Consider the following 14253-nt stretch of genomic DNA (forward strand, 5'->3'; position numbering starts at 1 on the left):
ATTCAGTTCATTAACCTCGTCGTTTCTCATGATTCTCCATGTGTCGTATTCCTCTTGCACTGGGCCATATACTTTCTTCAGTATCTTTCTCTCGAATGTCCTGAGTTGGGCTTCCTTTTTTTCGTCATTACCTAGGTTTCACAACCATAGGTTACTACGGGTCTAATTAAAGTTCTGTAGATAGTCATTTTGGTTCTTTTGTCTAATAATTTTGATTTCATCAATCTTTTATAAGCATGATATGTAAGATTTCCACTGGAAATACGTGCATTAATTTCGTTACTTACGGAATTCTTCTGATTTATTTCTGTGCCGAGATATGTGAAGGCATCTACACTTTCAATAGTATAGTTGTCTATTGCTACTTATATTGTTTTTATTCTCAGGTGTTCTTTTGATGGTGGTATACTTAGTTTTTGTTTCGTTTATTTTAAGCTCTCTTTTTTGTGCTTCAGGATCAATTTCCTTGAACATTTCCATTAGTTTTGTCTTGTTACTACGAATAATGGCGACATCGTGCGTATTTGCAGTAATTTGTACTATTTTGGTGTTTATATGGCCAGGTACATTGGTTTTTCTGATAATGGATTTAAGAACTAGGTTGAATAGCATGCTTAAAAGTGCTTCTCCCTGTCTCACCCCCCTGTTGATGTCAAACAGGGGAGATAGTTCACTTCTTCTTCTTTAAGTTCCATCTTCTGTCGAAGGTTGGAAGTCATCAGGTCTATGTAGACACTGTTAACTGCCTCTCTAAATAGTTCTGCACTACTGCATTCAAACAATTCCCTTCAAAGTTCTTAAGCCACATATTCTTCGTCTTCACTTTCCTCAAATTTTGACTTGCAATAATGAGTATCTTTTTCCTCTCACAACATGGCCTATGGCCTATACTAGTGAAAATGGCGTTCACTAGTAATCTGTACTATCTTGTTTTGCTCCCTTGGGGTGATGTCTATGTTAGAGTTGCCGACGGTGTCCCATAGTTGGATGCCATAAGTCCAAATCTATGTTATGATAGTTTTGTATACAGGTGTTTGTTTTCAATGGTGAGTTGTGATTTTCTCTTTATGAGCCAATAATGCTGTTTCAGTCTCAGATTAATTTTTTTTTTAGTGAAGATGTGCTTCTGTTATGTTAATCCATTAACTATGACTGGTGGACACTTATCTAGTTTCATATTAAATCTTACACGAGCAGATTTACTTGCGTTTTAATTTATACTCCAAATGTGTAATCAGTTTTGTATTTTGTCGAGAGTGATTTGTAAGCCTGTCCTGTAAGACCTGGTATCTGATGTTATAATAACAGTGTCATCAGTTGCAGGTAGATTTGCAGTAAACGCAATTCCAGGGTTGGCCCCAGTATACTTTCTTGTTGTATTTCCGAGATATGAAAAATTTTAAGACGAATTGCGTTTATTTTTACTTGAAATTTCGCATACGCAGATAACATTTCACCATTTTGTAGAAGGGATATGGTAAGTTTTGTTTTATTTTGTAAAGTAAGGCTTCATGCCGTACTAGTATGTTAAATGCCTTACTTTTTCTATAGTCTCTGTTGATTTCGAGGTCATTGCTGATTCTACTACACAATGAATTTGTTCTACAAAGCCATGTTTGTTTTGGATACCAAATTGATGGTCAGGTGTAAGTGTCCTTTTATTGATTTTCTCCATCAGTTACTTAAGTGTAACGTTCTCTAGTAGTTTTAACAAAATTGGCAACAGACTTATTGGCCTATTAAAGTTTATTTCTACTGGTTTTTTCAGCTTTCAGTGTCATTATTATTTGAGCAATTTTCCAGGGACTGGGATTTCGGAAATAATTAAATCGTTTGAAAAAGTATACGTAGATCATCTGAATTTTTTTTTTAAGTTTCTGCCACTAACGTGCCAAACCTTGTACACATTTCTATGGCAGTAAAATAAAGATAAATTATTGTATTGAACTTATTTACTAATTTCCTCATAATGTCATAATGTATTCCTTAAAATTCTCGAAATCTATTATCAACCGTTTCCTTGGAACACAAATAATATTGCTGTCATCCAACCTCAAAACATGATAAATTTTTTCTATTAATTAATATATATTATATTGGTATAATAACAACAATGTTCAGAAATGTTTCTACTTATTGAAGAGATAAAAATACCGTGAAAGGTCTATAAAAAAATCTCTACGCAGTTGGGTCAGACTGATAGCTGTTTACCACAAAATACGTGATTATCATTTTATAGGAGTCAATACAAATACAAGAATTTTGTCTTCCGTTTAACAACTGATACGAAAATGGTATGTACACATGTTTTATTACTTTTTTGTATATATCTTTAAAGAATAAGGATATTCAGTTTATAAAAATTACAAAATGCTTAGTATATTGTGTCATTTTAATTAGCTCCAATGTATAAAGAAATGATTCTAGTATAATCCTATTAAAATTTTTTGACTTATAAAAATATATGAGCTTGTATTCTGATTTCTAATTATAAGTCAATAAAAAAAACAACTGAAAAAAGCTTAACCAGGTTTTTGAAGGTTCTGTATGAGAAGATTCTATATGGGGAATAGTTGATGATAAATCCTTAAAGCCGTACAGCTGGTTTTGCTTTGTTTTCTTTTTAAACAGTTATAAAAAGGTTAAAAAATAATATTTTGTCAATTAAACGTTTTTTATACATTTTAGAAAAAAATAATTCAGATAAAAGTTGTATATCCTAAAAAGTTCTTTAATTTTGCTAGTCTCTATAATAAAATAAATTAACGATTAAATTGAGATTAATTTTTGCAGAAATTTATAAATGTTAATAACTTGGTTCTTTGTATAAGAATTTTTAGTATATCTACTTGAATATATAACAATTAATAAGTTACTAAAGTTTATCAAATCTCAGCTAGATACATCAAATAGTTGTAAGTATCTTTAAAACTTCGATTTTAAGATGTTTAAAAAAAACATTATTTAACAACATTGGTATTAAAAAAAAGTTTGAAAAAGGACTTTTTAGCTTATTAACATTTATATTACTGTCGATATTTTTTATTTCACGCGCATGTAAGTGGGCTCACTGAAAATATGCTGAAAAACACAATATTAACCCCACATAACGTGCCATTTTTGTAACGTGAGCAATAACGTGACGTCCTTTAGTCGGTGTTAAGCAGGTTCACTTTTTTCCATATTAATAATATAATTTTTTTAAGCTAATGTGTTTACTAGGAACTCTTTTAATTCATACCTATGTAAAAAATAATAAAAATATTTGTTGTTAACATAAAACATAAAAATAAAAGTTTTTTATATTGCCACAAAAATTAGTTCCTGAAAAAACCAGCTAATATTTGATGGATTCGACCGTTACCTGATGCAAATTTATTTTATATAACAATCAAATACAGAAAATTTTGTTTCCACATTTTTTATAGCCCTTTTTCTATCCGAATTGTCGAATAAAGGCCTCTCCTATTTCTCGCCATTCATCCCTGTTGTGTGCTAGGCGTTTCCACATTGATCCTGCGACTCTTTTGATATCGTCGCTCCAGCGCATTTGAGGTCTTCCTCTTGGTCTCTTCGCATCGTACGGTCGCCAGTTTCCGACTTCTTTGTTCCATCTACCACCTTCGAGACGTTCGTTGTGTCCAGCCCATTTCCATTTTAATTTAGCTGCTTGTTTCGCGGCGTCCTTTATTTTTGTTTTGTTCCGGATTGCTTCGTTCGTTTGCCGATCTATTAATGAGATACCAAGCATCTGTCGTTCCATGGCTCGCTGAGTTTTTCGAATCTTGTCCATGTTCTTTTTTGTGAATGTCCAGGTTTGAGCTCCGTAAGTGAGAACGGGAAGGACACAAGAATCGAACACTTTTTTTCGAAGGTTTTGGGGTATCTTTTTGTCTTTCAGTATGTATGAGAGTTTTCCAAATGCGGCCCATCCCATTCTTACTCGTCTGCTTATTTCGGTAGTTTGGTTTTCTTTGTTTACCTTGATATTCTGACCCAGATATATGTATTCTTCTACATGTTCCACTTTTGTTCCTTGGATGGTTATCGTTCCAAATTTACACAAAATTATTTTTAAATTCTTATCACTACAACGGTTTCGGTAGAGTGCCTTTCTCAAGTGATCCATTTTTGGTATAATATGTTTACACTTTATAGTCTTTAACTGAATAGGTTTGGAGGGGAAAACTGTTTTTCTAAGTTGGTGATTCAGAATTATGTTTGTATTTTTTATTTCATTAATTTCCACAGATTCTAATAAAAATAGCTCAAGCCTTTATTTTGGATGTCAAGAATTTGAAATTCGTTATAGAAAGAATGATTTTGGTCTAGAAGGTGAAGTGCGTACTTAGAATTTATTTTTCTAGTATTAAAGGCCCGTTTATATTCTACTATACGTTTGTTAAAAGTTTTACCAGTTTGACCGATGTAAGATTTTGGGCAGTCGTCACATTTAAGTTTGTATACACCACTGTGTAATAGCTTTTTCTTTTGGCTCTTGTTATTTTTAATGTATTTGTCCAAGTTGTTGTTTGTTCCAAAAGCTGGTGTTATTCCTTTCTTTTTTATGTGTTTGTGTATTTTTGTGCCCGCACAACTGTGTACAAAAATTAGAAAATAATTTTGTGCATTAAATTTTGTGATATTGACATGTTCTTTTTTCACAAGATTATATTAAAAATCTTCAAACCTCATGATGTTACTAATCCAAGCATATTATATTTAGTACAATTTCTAGTTCCAAAGCATAATCCCCTATATATTGCTTCATATACTTTACATTTTGTATCATCTCGTTATTTTGGACCTGTCCACTTCGTCTCGAGTACAAAAGTTAATTACTTTTTTTAAGCGTATCTACCAACTGTAAACTGTATGTATGTACCCTCTAAAACTTTTAAGATTACAAGACCTTATCCAATAAGATACCATCATTTTAGTATTTTTATCAAGTTTTTTTATCGTATTCTTCTTTTCTTACTGTGTAGACATGACTATCTGTTTTTATAATGACCTTCATCAGGTTGAAGTTCTTGTTTTTGTGGTCTTCTTTTATGTTCTCCACCTCGAATATCTTTTGAATATCTTTACTTTTACCCCTGTCCCATAGTGTCGTACCATCGATTTTTTTAAGGGTTTTCATCTCTGCTGTTTCTAACATTCTTTTTGTCCTCTCTGAGTCAGGTCATGTTTCTGTCGCATATTTCAATATTAGTATGATGACTGTTTTGTAAATTCTGCCCCCCATTTCTTTCCCGATATTTTTATTGCTCGATAAATCGATTGATTGATATGTTGTAAATCATCATTACTATAAGAGACTAGTATTGCGTCGTCTGCATAGCAGATTATTTTGTAAATATAGGTTGTTTTTCTGGGACACAGATATGCCTTCCAACTGATTGGAATATTGGAATACTCTGTACCTTACACAAAAAAATGAATAACTTTGAATGCTCTAACCACAAAAGAATTACGATTCTAAATGCAGCGCATAAAATATTTTCCAGAATAATACGTCACCGTATGGCACCACATGCAAAACAAATAGTACCAATATGAACCTATGAAGCAATGAATAACAATGGTGTAGAGCAGACGATACAACTTTGAACTTTATAGAATATAACAGGAAACACTTGTCGTAAAATATATTAGGATAGGACGTCGGAGGTCGATAGGGCATGTAATGCGGATGAAACCAAATGACTCTGCTAGAAAAATTCTTCTTGACAGTCCGAATGGTCAGAAAAAAGAGAAAGACCTAGAACAAAGTTCCTTGATAACATCGATGAATAAATGAAAAATATGGGAATACGTGTTTGGGGTAGGAAGGCGATGGATAGAGATTACAGGAGAAAAATTATTGATTATGTTAGGACCCACGCAGGGTTGTAATGCCAGAATGATGATGATGAAGGTGTTTTTTTTTATTAAGTACTCTGTTTTAGTTCTTAATTTTGAATTATATATGGTTGAATAATAGAGGACCCACAGAATCCCCCTGTGATATCCCATTGACAGTTTCAATTGGGTCTTCTTAAATTATGCCTTCTTAAATTTTACTAAACATAAATATGCGGGTTTGTTGTATTCTAGTCATTTCTCATTAATTTGCATAATTTTATAAATGTAGCGTCGGTGGTAGCATGATATTCCTGATCTACAACCTTCATATTGTATTCCACTACTAGTGTTATAATTTCCTTTTGTTTATTTGTTAACACTTTGGTTGTTAATTTTGGCTATTATGTTATTTAGTTGTTAACCTTCTACTACAGACGTGGTGCCCACATGACCCCCGACTAAATTCAAATTAGGCGCAATTTTTTATTTTTGTTGTTATGGGTTTGTGACTCTCAGCTACCTTCAAGTTACAATAACGTCGATCGCTTCACATATTAATAAGTTTTTCAATAGTGTGGTATTTAGTTTATAACTATCTAAAGTTTGAAAGGGGCATTTTGGCACCCCGTCAGTGTTTGTGAAAAATTTACGGAAATAGCAGGTTCATCCAAAACAGCACATTACGGTGATAGAAACTATGAAGAAACTCTGTTAGCATGACATGACGAGGTAGAAAGTGAGGTTAGCGATATGGAAGAGTCAGGTGGCTCTTTAAATGACATTGAAAGTGAGCATGATACAGATTCGGTAGTAGAAGGTGATAGTGAGGGAGCTAGTGGTGACTTGTCTGACAAATCCGATTCTGAAAGTGGTGAAGAAGTGGAAAATGGAATGAGTTAATATGGTAAAAATAGATTTAAGTGGTCGTCATAACCTTTTATACAGAGGACGAGAACAGAGAAATGCAACTTACTTTCGTATTTACCAGGACTTCGTGGTGATCCTAAACAGTTGAGCAAAAGTGTATCGCCTTTAAAAATATAGAGGTGTCTAATCGATATTGATATTCTAGCTGAAATTCTTATACATGAGTTAAGAAGAAACTATAAGCGGCTTAATAAACCAGAACTGAAGGACCTTGATATTATAGAACTTGAAGCCTTTTTAGGCATAATATACTACAGCTCTGTTTTCAAATCAAACAACGAGGACATTCAGTGTTTGTTTGCAACAGACGGCAGTGGCCGTGATATATTCCGTTGTGTGATGTCTCGGGAAAGAATGATAATGATTTTAAGCTGTATACGTTTTGACAACCCCGAAGACCGAGCGGAAAGAAAAGAAAATGATCCTGCTGCAGCAATATCAGATATTTTTAATAAATTTATAAATAATTGGTATTATGGCGGTATTTTATTCCATCATGGACATCGCAGGAGTTAATTCATATATATTACACCAAAGCTATCCAGAAGCTAATAACATACTACGGGCAGAATTTGTGAAGCTGCTCGCCAAACAACTCGTTGAACGATATTTTAATAGAAGAATTATCCACCAAAGACTTTCAAGAGAAATGAGAATGAACATCAGTAGAATACTGATAGAACAAACCGATGATTGATGAAAACGTGCATCCCGATATGAACCAGAAACGAAAAAGATGTGGGCTCTGTCCACGAAAAAATGACAAAAAGACTAAGAATTCATGTGATGTTTGTAAGATATCAATGTGTGATAACTATAGAGCTAATATTTGTAAAGAATGTGCAAAGTAACTTTTTATCTGAATTCCAAAATTGCTAAAGTTTCTGTGTTGTAGTTTTTTATATGGGGGGTTTATTTTTTTGGTTTATTTTGTTTCTTCATATATCGTATATTTGATCTTTAATTTTCCATAACTATTTTATAAACATTTTAAACAATAAAACAATTACAACATTTTTAGTAAACCGTTTCATTATTTAGGATATTTTGACATGTAATTTGTAATATGTTTAATAACTAACAATTTGGAAAAATATTATAAAAAAATGCATACACTAATGTAAAATATATCAAAGAAATTATATTGAACATAATTTGTCCTATTTTTAAAAAATGTTGGCAATACCAAATAGAAATTACATGGCGTGTGGTACATGGCACCACATCCGTAATTATGTTCCAGAAAGTACACGTCAGTGGTAGAAGGTTAGGTTGTGTTTAATAAATATTTAGTTTTCTGTAATTCTCCAGGTCTGATTAGTCTCCCTTATTGAAGAGAGGTATTAGAATGCTTGATCTCCATTCTTGTGGTATAAAGAAGATATTTTTTTATGAAGAAGATATTATTTTTATCCTAATGTTCTAAATTTTTTTGGGCATTTGATTTATTAATACCACGAAATAAGCATACTATTCTGTGGTAGATAAATAATATTGAAAATGCAGTACACAACGAAAAACAAGAATATCAAAAGTGGTTGCAAACAAATCACCCAGATGATAGACGAACATACGCATGCAATAATAAACAGAGAATTAAAAAATATATAACTATAGTAACTAACTAACCAACTAACTAAATAATAACTAAAGTAAAAATATTTGCAAGCAAATTAAATTGAAAGACTTCAACAAATACTCAGTATATATGATCATCATAATCAAGAGAGGCGTGAAAAATGATCAAAATCGAACATTACTCAAAACCTCTGACTTAAACAAAACCACGATTCACAAACATTATCAAAATAAATTATAAAGTGAAATATTGTGATCAAGACCACGAAATAACAGTAGAGAAAGAAAAATATGCAATAACAATTCTAAAAAATTAGTGACTAAAACAAAGCCGCTGTTGCGGGAATTACTAGCATATATTTTTAGTTTAAAGGGCATGACTTTTCACGGATTGGATAAAATCATATATTTACAACATCTCCAAAAAATTGTTCAACCTCTAGAAGACTAAGTGTTAAAAATTCATTCTTAAGACATTATGGAAAAAAATAAGAAATAAAATTGAAAAATATAATAAGATATAAAAAAACAAAATATTTTTCATGCAGGCAGATCATGTATTCGCTCCGTGCGTGACCATGGTAGGGGTACTTTGAAACGATGCCAGCGTGCGTAGCGGCGAAATATGACAAAATTGGCCCTACCTTTTTACGCATAAATTTTATCAAAACTGTGTGCAAATACATATTGCGTATTTAATTGTGCTAATAATAGCAAAAATAGTAAGTGTAGTTTTTATAGGTTCCCAAAGATTACATATAAATTACAGAAAAGAAAAAGATGGAGCCTATTAAAGATGGATGCTATTAATATGAAAAAATGTTGATTGAATAACATATTCAATCATCGGAAAAAGTAAATATCACATAACTTCATTTTTATGCAATTGAAATAGAAAAAAATTTAAATAATTTACCTTAAATGATATTTTATAATGCTTCAAGCTAACTGCAGAGTGCCTGATGACTTTAGCTTTTATATTATAACTTTTACTATTACTGTTTTTAAATATATATATGCTCTTTCGCGTGAAAAACTTGATTTGCCAGTACTAGATTTTTCCCTTTCTTTTCCGTTTGTGGTTGAAAAGGTATATTATGATGAATTTTGGGAAACCCAGTTTTTAATACTACATTTATTTTGTACATAAACTAAAAAAATATAATTAAAAAGTTAATTATTAATAATCGTCAATTCGCATGTATTTAACAATGTCAAACATATGTCATATGTTTAACCTGAAAATTGGTAGGTCCAAAACTGTCAGATGAAGGCGGTAGGTGTCGCGTCAGTCACGCACGGAGCGAATAGACAGTATATTAGATTAGAAAACATTAGCCCACTATCTTTAAACTGATATACTTTTTATATATTTAACAAAAACATATGATAGTGTACCACTTTTCTTGATCTAGAGCAACGAAGAAACAAGAAATAAACAATAAAATATGTAAAATCAGTGTACAACAGCTTACAAAAATATGACGTCGAACATAAAACTGGCCACAAATCAACCAGAGAAATTCCTATTAGCAGGGTATAAGCGAGGCTATATGAAGTATTATGGGTATCCTAATCGAAGACGAAAGATTGTACACGATACATTTTGCTGACGACCAAGCCCTGATAGAGGATAACGAAAGTGATATAGACTATGTAATTAGAAAATTGGAAGAGGATTACCTATACCAAGTAGGGCTCTACAGCTAACATTTAAAAAACCGAGTACATACTTGTAGGGAAAAAACCTAAAAGCCTACAAATGTAAATGGCAATTAAAAAATCAACTAAAATCTTCAAAAACTTGATCACGGTCGGCCAAGCAACATCGGTCACTAGACAGTTACACTTACTAGGATTAAGTAATAAAATAAAAGAAGAAAATAAATGACTAATTTATAAAATATTAGAAGAAAGTATTAAGTTGTACGGCGACTGGCCCTATAAAATAAATCAAAGAAGCCAATCAAAAATTTAAGGCTATGGAACTGAACTATTTGGACGATGTTACCGGTTCACTAGCCTTTGGAGAAAAATAGGAATTGATTTAAACGTAATCGACACAACTAAAGCCAAAACACTAAACCGGTATGGACACCTACAGAGAATGCCTCAAATTATGTAGCCAAAAAAGGTAGAAAAGTAGACTCTGTCCGCTAAAAGCAAGAGAGAAGAAAGAAGCACAAGACGTTCCTAAAGAAAAGTTATCAACGATGATCGCTAGAGATATAAAAACTAAAGATTGCTTCGAAAGAAAACGCTGGAAATTGGGATACGAGAAGTTAGAGGTTTAGGTTATTTTGTGTATTCTTAAGTTTGCTCTACTTAAGTTTATTTCCCACGGCTCCTTATTATTGTCGTGGTCATTAGGATGGGACATGTGACAAATATAATTCAGAAAGAACTAGACGTCAGCAATCGTCTGTACTTTTAAAAAATTATATTGACTGTAAATTAAAAATATATATTTTTTTTAGATGTACTGTCACCTAGTTATAGCAACACTTTGTGTAGTAACTCTTACTACCGCTGCTCCGTCTTCTTTTAATACCCGAGGAAGTATAGAAAACTCAATACCCACTAACGAATCGTGTTGCTCTGTATCTCACTGTAAAGAAGTGCCACTCAACACTGAAGGCCACTCGGTTTTCCAATGTTATAAAACTAAAGTATGTGGAGAGGAATGTCTGCACAAACAGAACAAGAATTTACCTCCAGTGCCAACTTACAGACGAAAAAATTATTATTTGAGGAAGATGTGTAAAGGTTACGACTGTTATGATTATGCCTTTGATTGCAGAAGATGTCCTGATCCTAGTAAGCCAAGTTTTAATCCTTATACCATTGACGCAGATTGTATAAACTGTTATTACTAATGTTTTTTGTATTTTTAGATATAAATTATTAAATAATATTTTTATATAAGTTTATTTTAATTGTTCAACTTGTCTGTATATGCTGTAATTGCATAATCACCCAAGTGGGACTAATATGAAAATATGGTAAACAGATAGTCCTCAGCGAGCAAAGCGAGCTAGTGTCCTAATTTAAGTGGGTAGGATCGAATTCAAAGCAATCTAAAGTTTATTAGGATAAAATTTATTATTCTTGAGAACTTTTTATAAATCCGCTACGGTAATGTTTTACTTTAATTTTAGTTTGGAGTGATTACTAAATATACCTCATACTAAAAACAATACATACTTTTGTATGATATCAAAAACCACAACAAAAATATACATTTATGGACCAAGATTAACTTTTTAATCACTGTAGCCGAACTACATACTTACCATAAGAATGCTATCGCCATCATATGCTGATACACAACATTGTTTGGTCTTATGTAAAGCTCGAATTATTTTATATAAATCCATGAGAAAAAGGGAACCGAATTATGTAACAAATTATTATATAGAATCTTTGAAAAAAAAAAGCAGTAAAACTCTATACCAAAGACGAATAAAAAAAATTATATTGGAATTGCACAACAGAAATAAACAGCGTTGAAGGCTTCTACGCAAAACTAAAAGCTTATATTACAAGTAGTGCAAAGTACAAAGACACTAGGACAAAGGACAATCAACACATACAGACCAAAAAATAATAACCATGGTTTAAACATCAAATTAAGAAAGCACCTAAGTGAAAACAAGATATCTACATAAGATACATAAGCAACAATAACCCGGACACATACAAAATTTGCAAAAAAAAAACTAAAATAAAGTCTACCGTGAGAAAAAGAAACTAAAGCAAACATATTGGGAAAGAATGAAGAAATAAAGAAAATAAATGAATTGAGGTTAGCAGAAGGTACGCAACATGCTGAAAGAAAATAAAGAAAAACAATTAATATAAACCATCATTATAAATCCTGGATAGAACACTTTGAAAATTTGTACAATGACTTCGATATATACAGATTGAACGAATTTAAAACGGAACATACGAAATCAATCTATTTCGTCTCAACTCCGCTCTAGGTGGTTGGCCAACAAAAGGTTGTCAAATAATTATATTATAAAAATCCAATACTTCAGCGGGCTGCTGGATTCTGAATTCATTCAAGAACAAGTCAAAACTCCACCCAAATAGGTTGCCTAGAATCACTGTGAAAACTAGACTACACAAGCAGTTATTATGCTGTCAAACCACTTATCGCTTCCTTATAGTCCAAGAGATAGAGCCGAAATTTTGAACTGATCAGTAATATGACATTTCTCTATTGGAATATATTCATTGTAACTGGGTTAAGACTTTGCCTTACAGGCGGACGCCCCTCGTGGTACAGGGGGTGGGTATACAGGGATGAAGTTGTAATTTTTTTCAGAAAAATTAACGATCGATAATATGGCTGAAAATTTGCCCAGAGTAGATCTTGGTATAATCAGACGAAATCCCAAAGGGCGGACGCGAGAGTGGATACATAAGGGGTGGCGGACAGGGGTGAAATTGCAATTTTTTGGGAAAAAATTAACGATAAGTAATATGTCCGCCATTTTCATGGCTCATTATTTAGCCCCTAAAAACTCTAAATCCACAAGGGCGGACAGCTGGGTTGATACAGAGAGCCATAAAACGGGGTCAAATGTATCACTTGCCTGCGCATTTTAGGTCTCGGTAACAATTTTCAAACTGATTTTATTATGATATTTTTATACCGATTGATTTGAAAATTTGTATGCTCACTTCTGTTACTATTCTGAGAAGCGTCAAGTAGAGTTTTCCTCCAAATTTTCCAAAAAAATTTCCGTAAATGAAAATTTTCGTAATTTTTTGAGGTAAAATCTAATTTATAGAATCCTTTCGATTTTCTGTAAGTTATACCATGATTTTTTTCCAAAAATTTTCCAACGATTTTTCCGATAAGAAAAAAAAATTAGAAAAACTTTTCTAAAACATTTGATAAAACTCTACGTTATCGTCTGAATCTTTTATAGAATATTTTGTAGTTTTAAAATGATATTATGATAATGTTTTTTTTTCAAACTATTTATTTAGATTTACTTTACAAATCACATTTTTTTCTTAAATAGAAATATTTTACGAATTAATTTTTAATTAAATGTTTGATATTTGATATTTTATTAAATTAAAGTAATTTTATAATGTCAACTATTAAATATTTTTGGTATAACAAATAGTAATTTTACTTATTTTTTATTACAATAAAAAGGTTTTTAAATTTATATTGCATAAATAATGGTTGTTCAGATATAAGAAAAATTTTATTTATTATTACATTAATAATCAAATACAAAATATATTATTTCTATTTATCAATAGGTAAAATTCAATTTGTAGAATTCCTTTAACATTTTACAAATAATTATTAATAAAAATCAATTTAATAGTGGAATTATCAATTTTTTAAGTTTTGAAATTTACTTTGTACTTAGATATTTTCAATATTTTTTTTAACTTTCAAATTGATTGAATTTTTTTTTCATTAGTTAATTATAATTTTACAAATTCTGTTTGGACATTAATTTTGCATCATTATTATTTTAAAATATTAAAATAATAATGATGCGCGTTCCATTTAGATCAGTAATTCTAGACGCATGCGCTAAATGTAATAAGTATCAAGATGCTTTTATCCAACTTGGTGAAACTGACTTCGATTGTAATGAAGTTTTTGAAACCTTAGAAACTTTCATATGTCACTTATATGGAACAGGATTGACGAGAACAATTCCAAAAAGAAAAGTAAACGATGTCAGATTTTCACTATTTAACCGGCAGTATAAGTTGCATGATATGAACGAGCCTTTTTAAAAAAAAACTAAAAAATTTCGATGCTTCAAGCTTACCACCATGTCAAGATGAATTACACCAACATCTACTGCGAGCCCATTATATTTCAAATATTTGGACAAATGCTCATAAAAAAGTACC

General features: G+C 31.5%; 1 long non-coding RNA gene across 1 annotated transcript; it reads left to right on the plus strand.

The window, feature by feature from the left end:
• The first annotated feature begins 763 nt into the window (after positions 1-763).
• Positions 764-11277, plus strand: LOC140445375 (uncharacterized). The gene is made up of 2 exons (XR_011951391.1): positions 764-2294; positions 10830-11277. It is a non-coding gene; the product is annotated as an uncharacterized lncRNA (long non-coding RNA).
• Positions 11278-14253: the final 2976 nt, after the last annotated feature.

Source organism: Diabrotica undecimpunctata, chromosome 7 (genome assembly GCF_040954645.1).
Source record: "Diabrotica undecimpunctata isolate CICGRU chromosome 7, icDiaUnde3, whole genome shotgun sequence".
In the NCBI taxonomy this organism is placed as follows: Eukaryota; Metazoa; Arthropoda; class Insecta; order Coleoptera; family Chrysomelidae; genus Diabrotica; species Diabrotica undecimpunctata.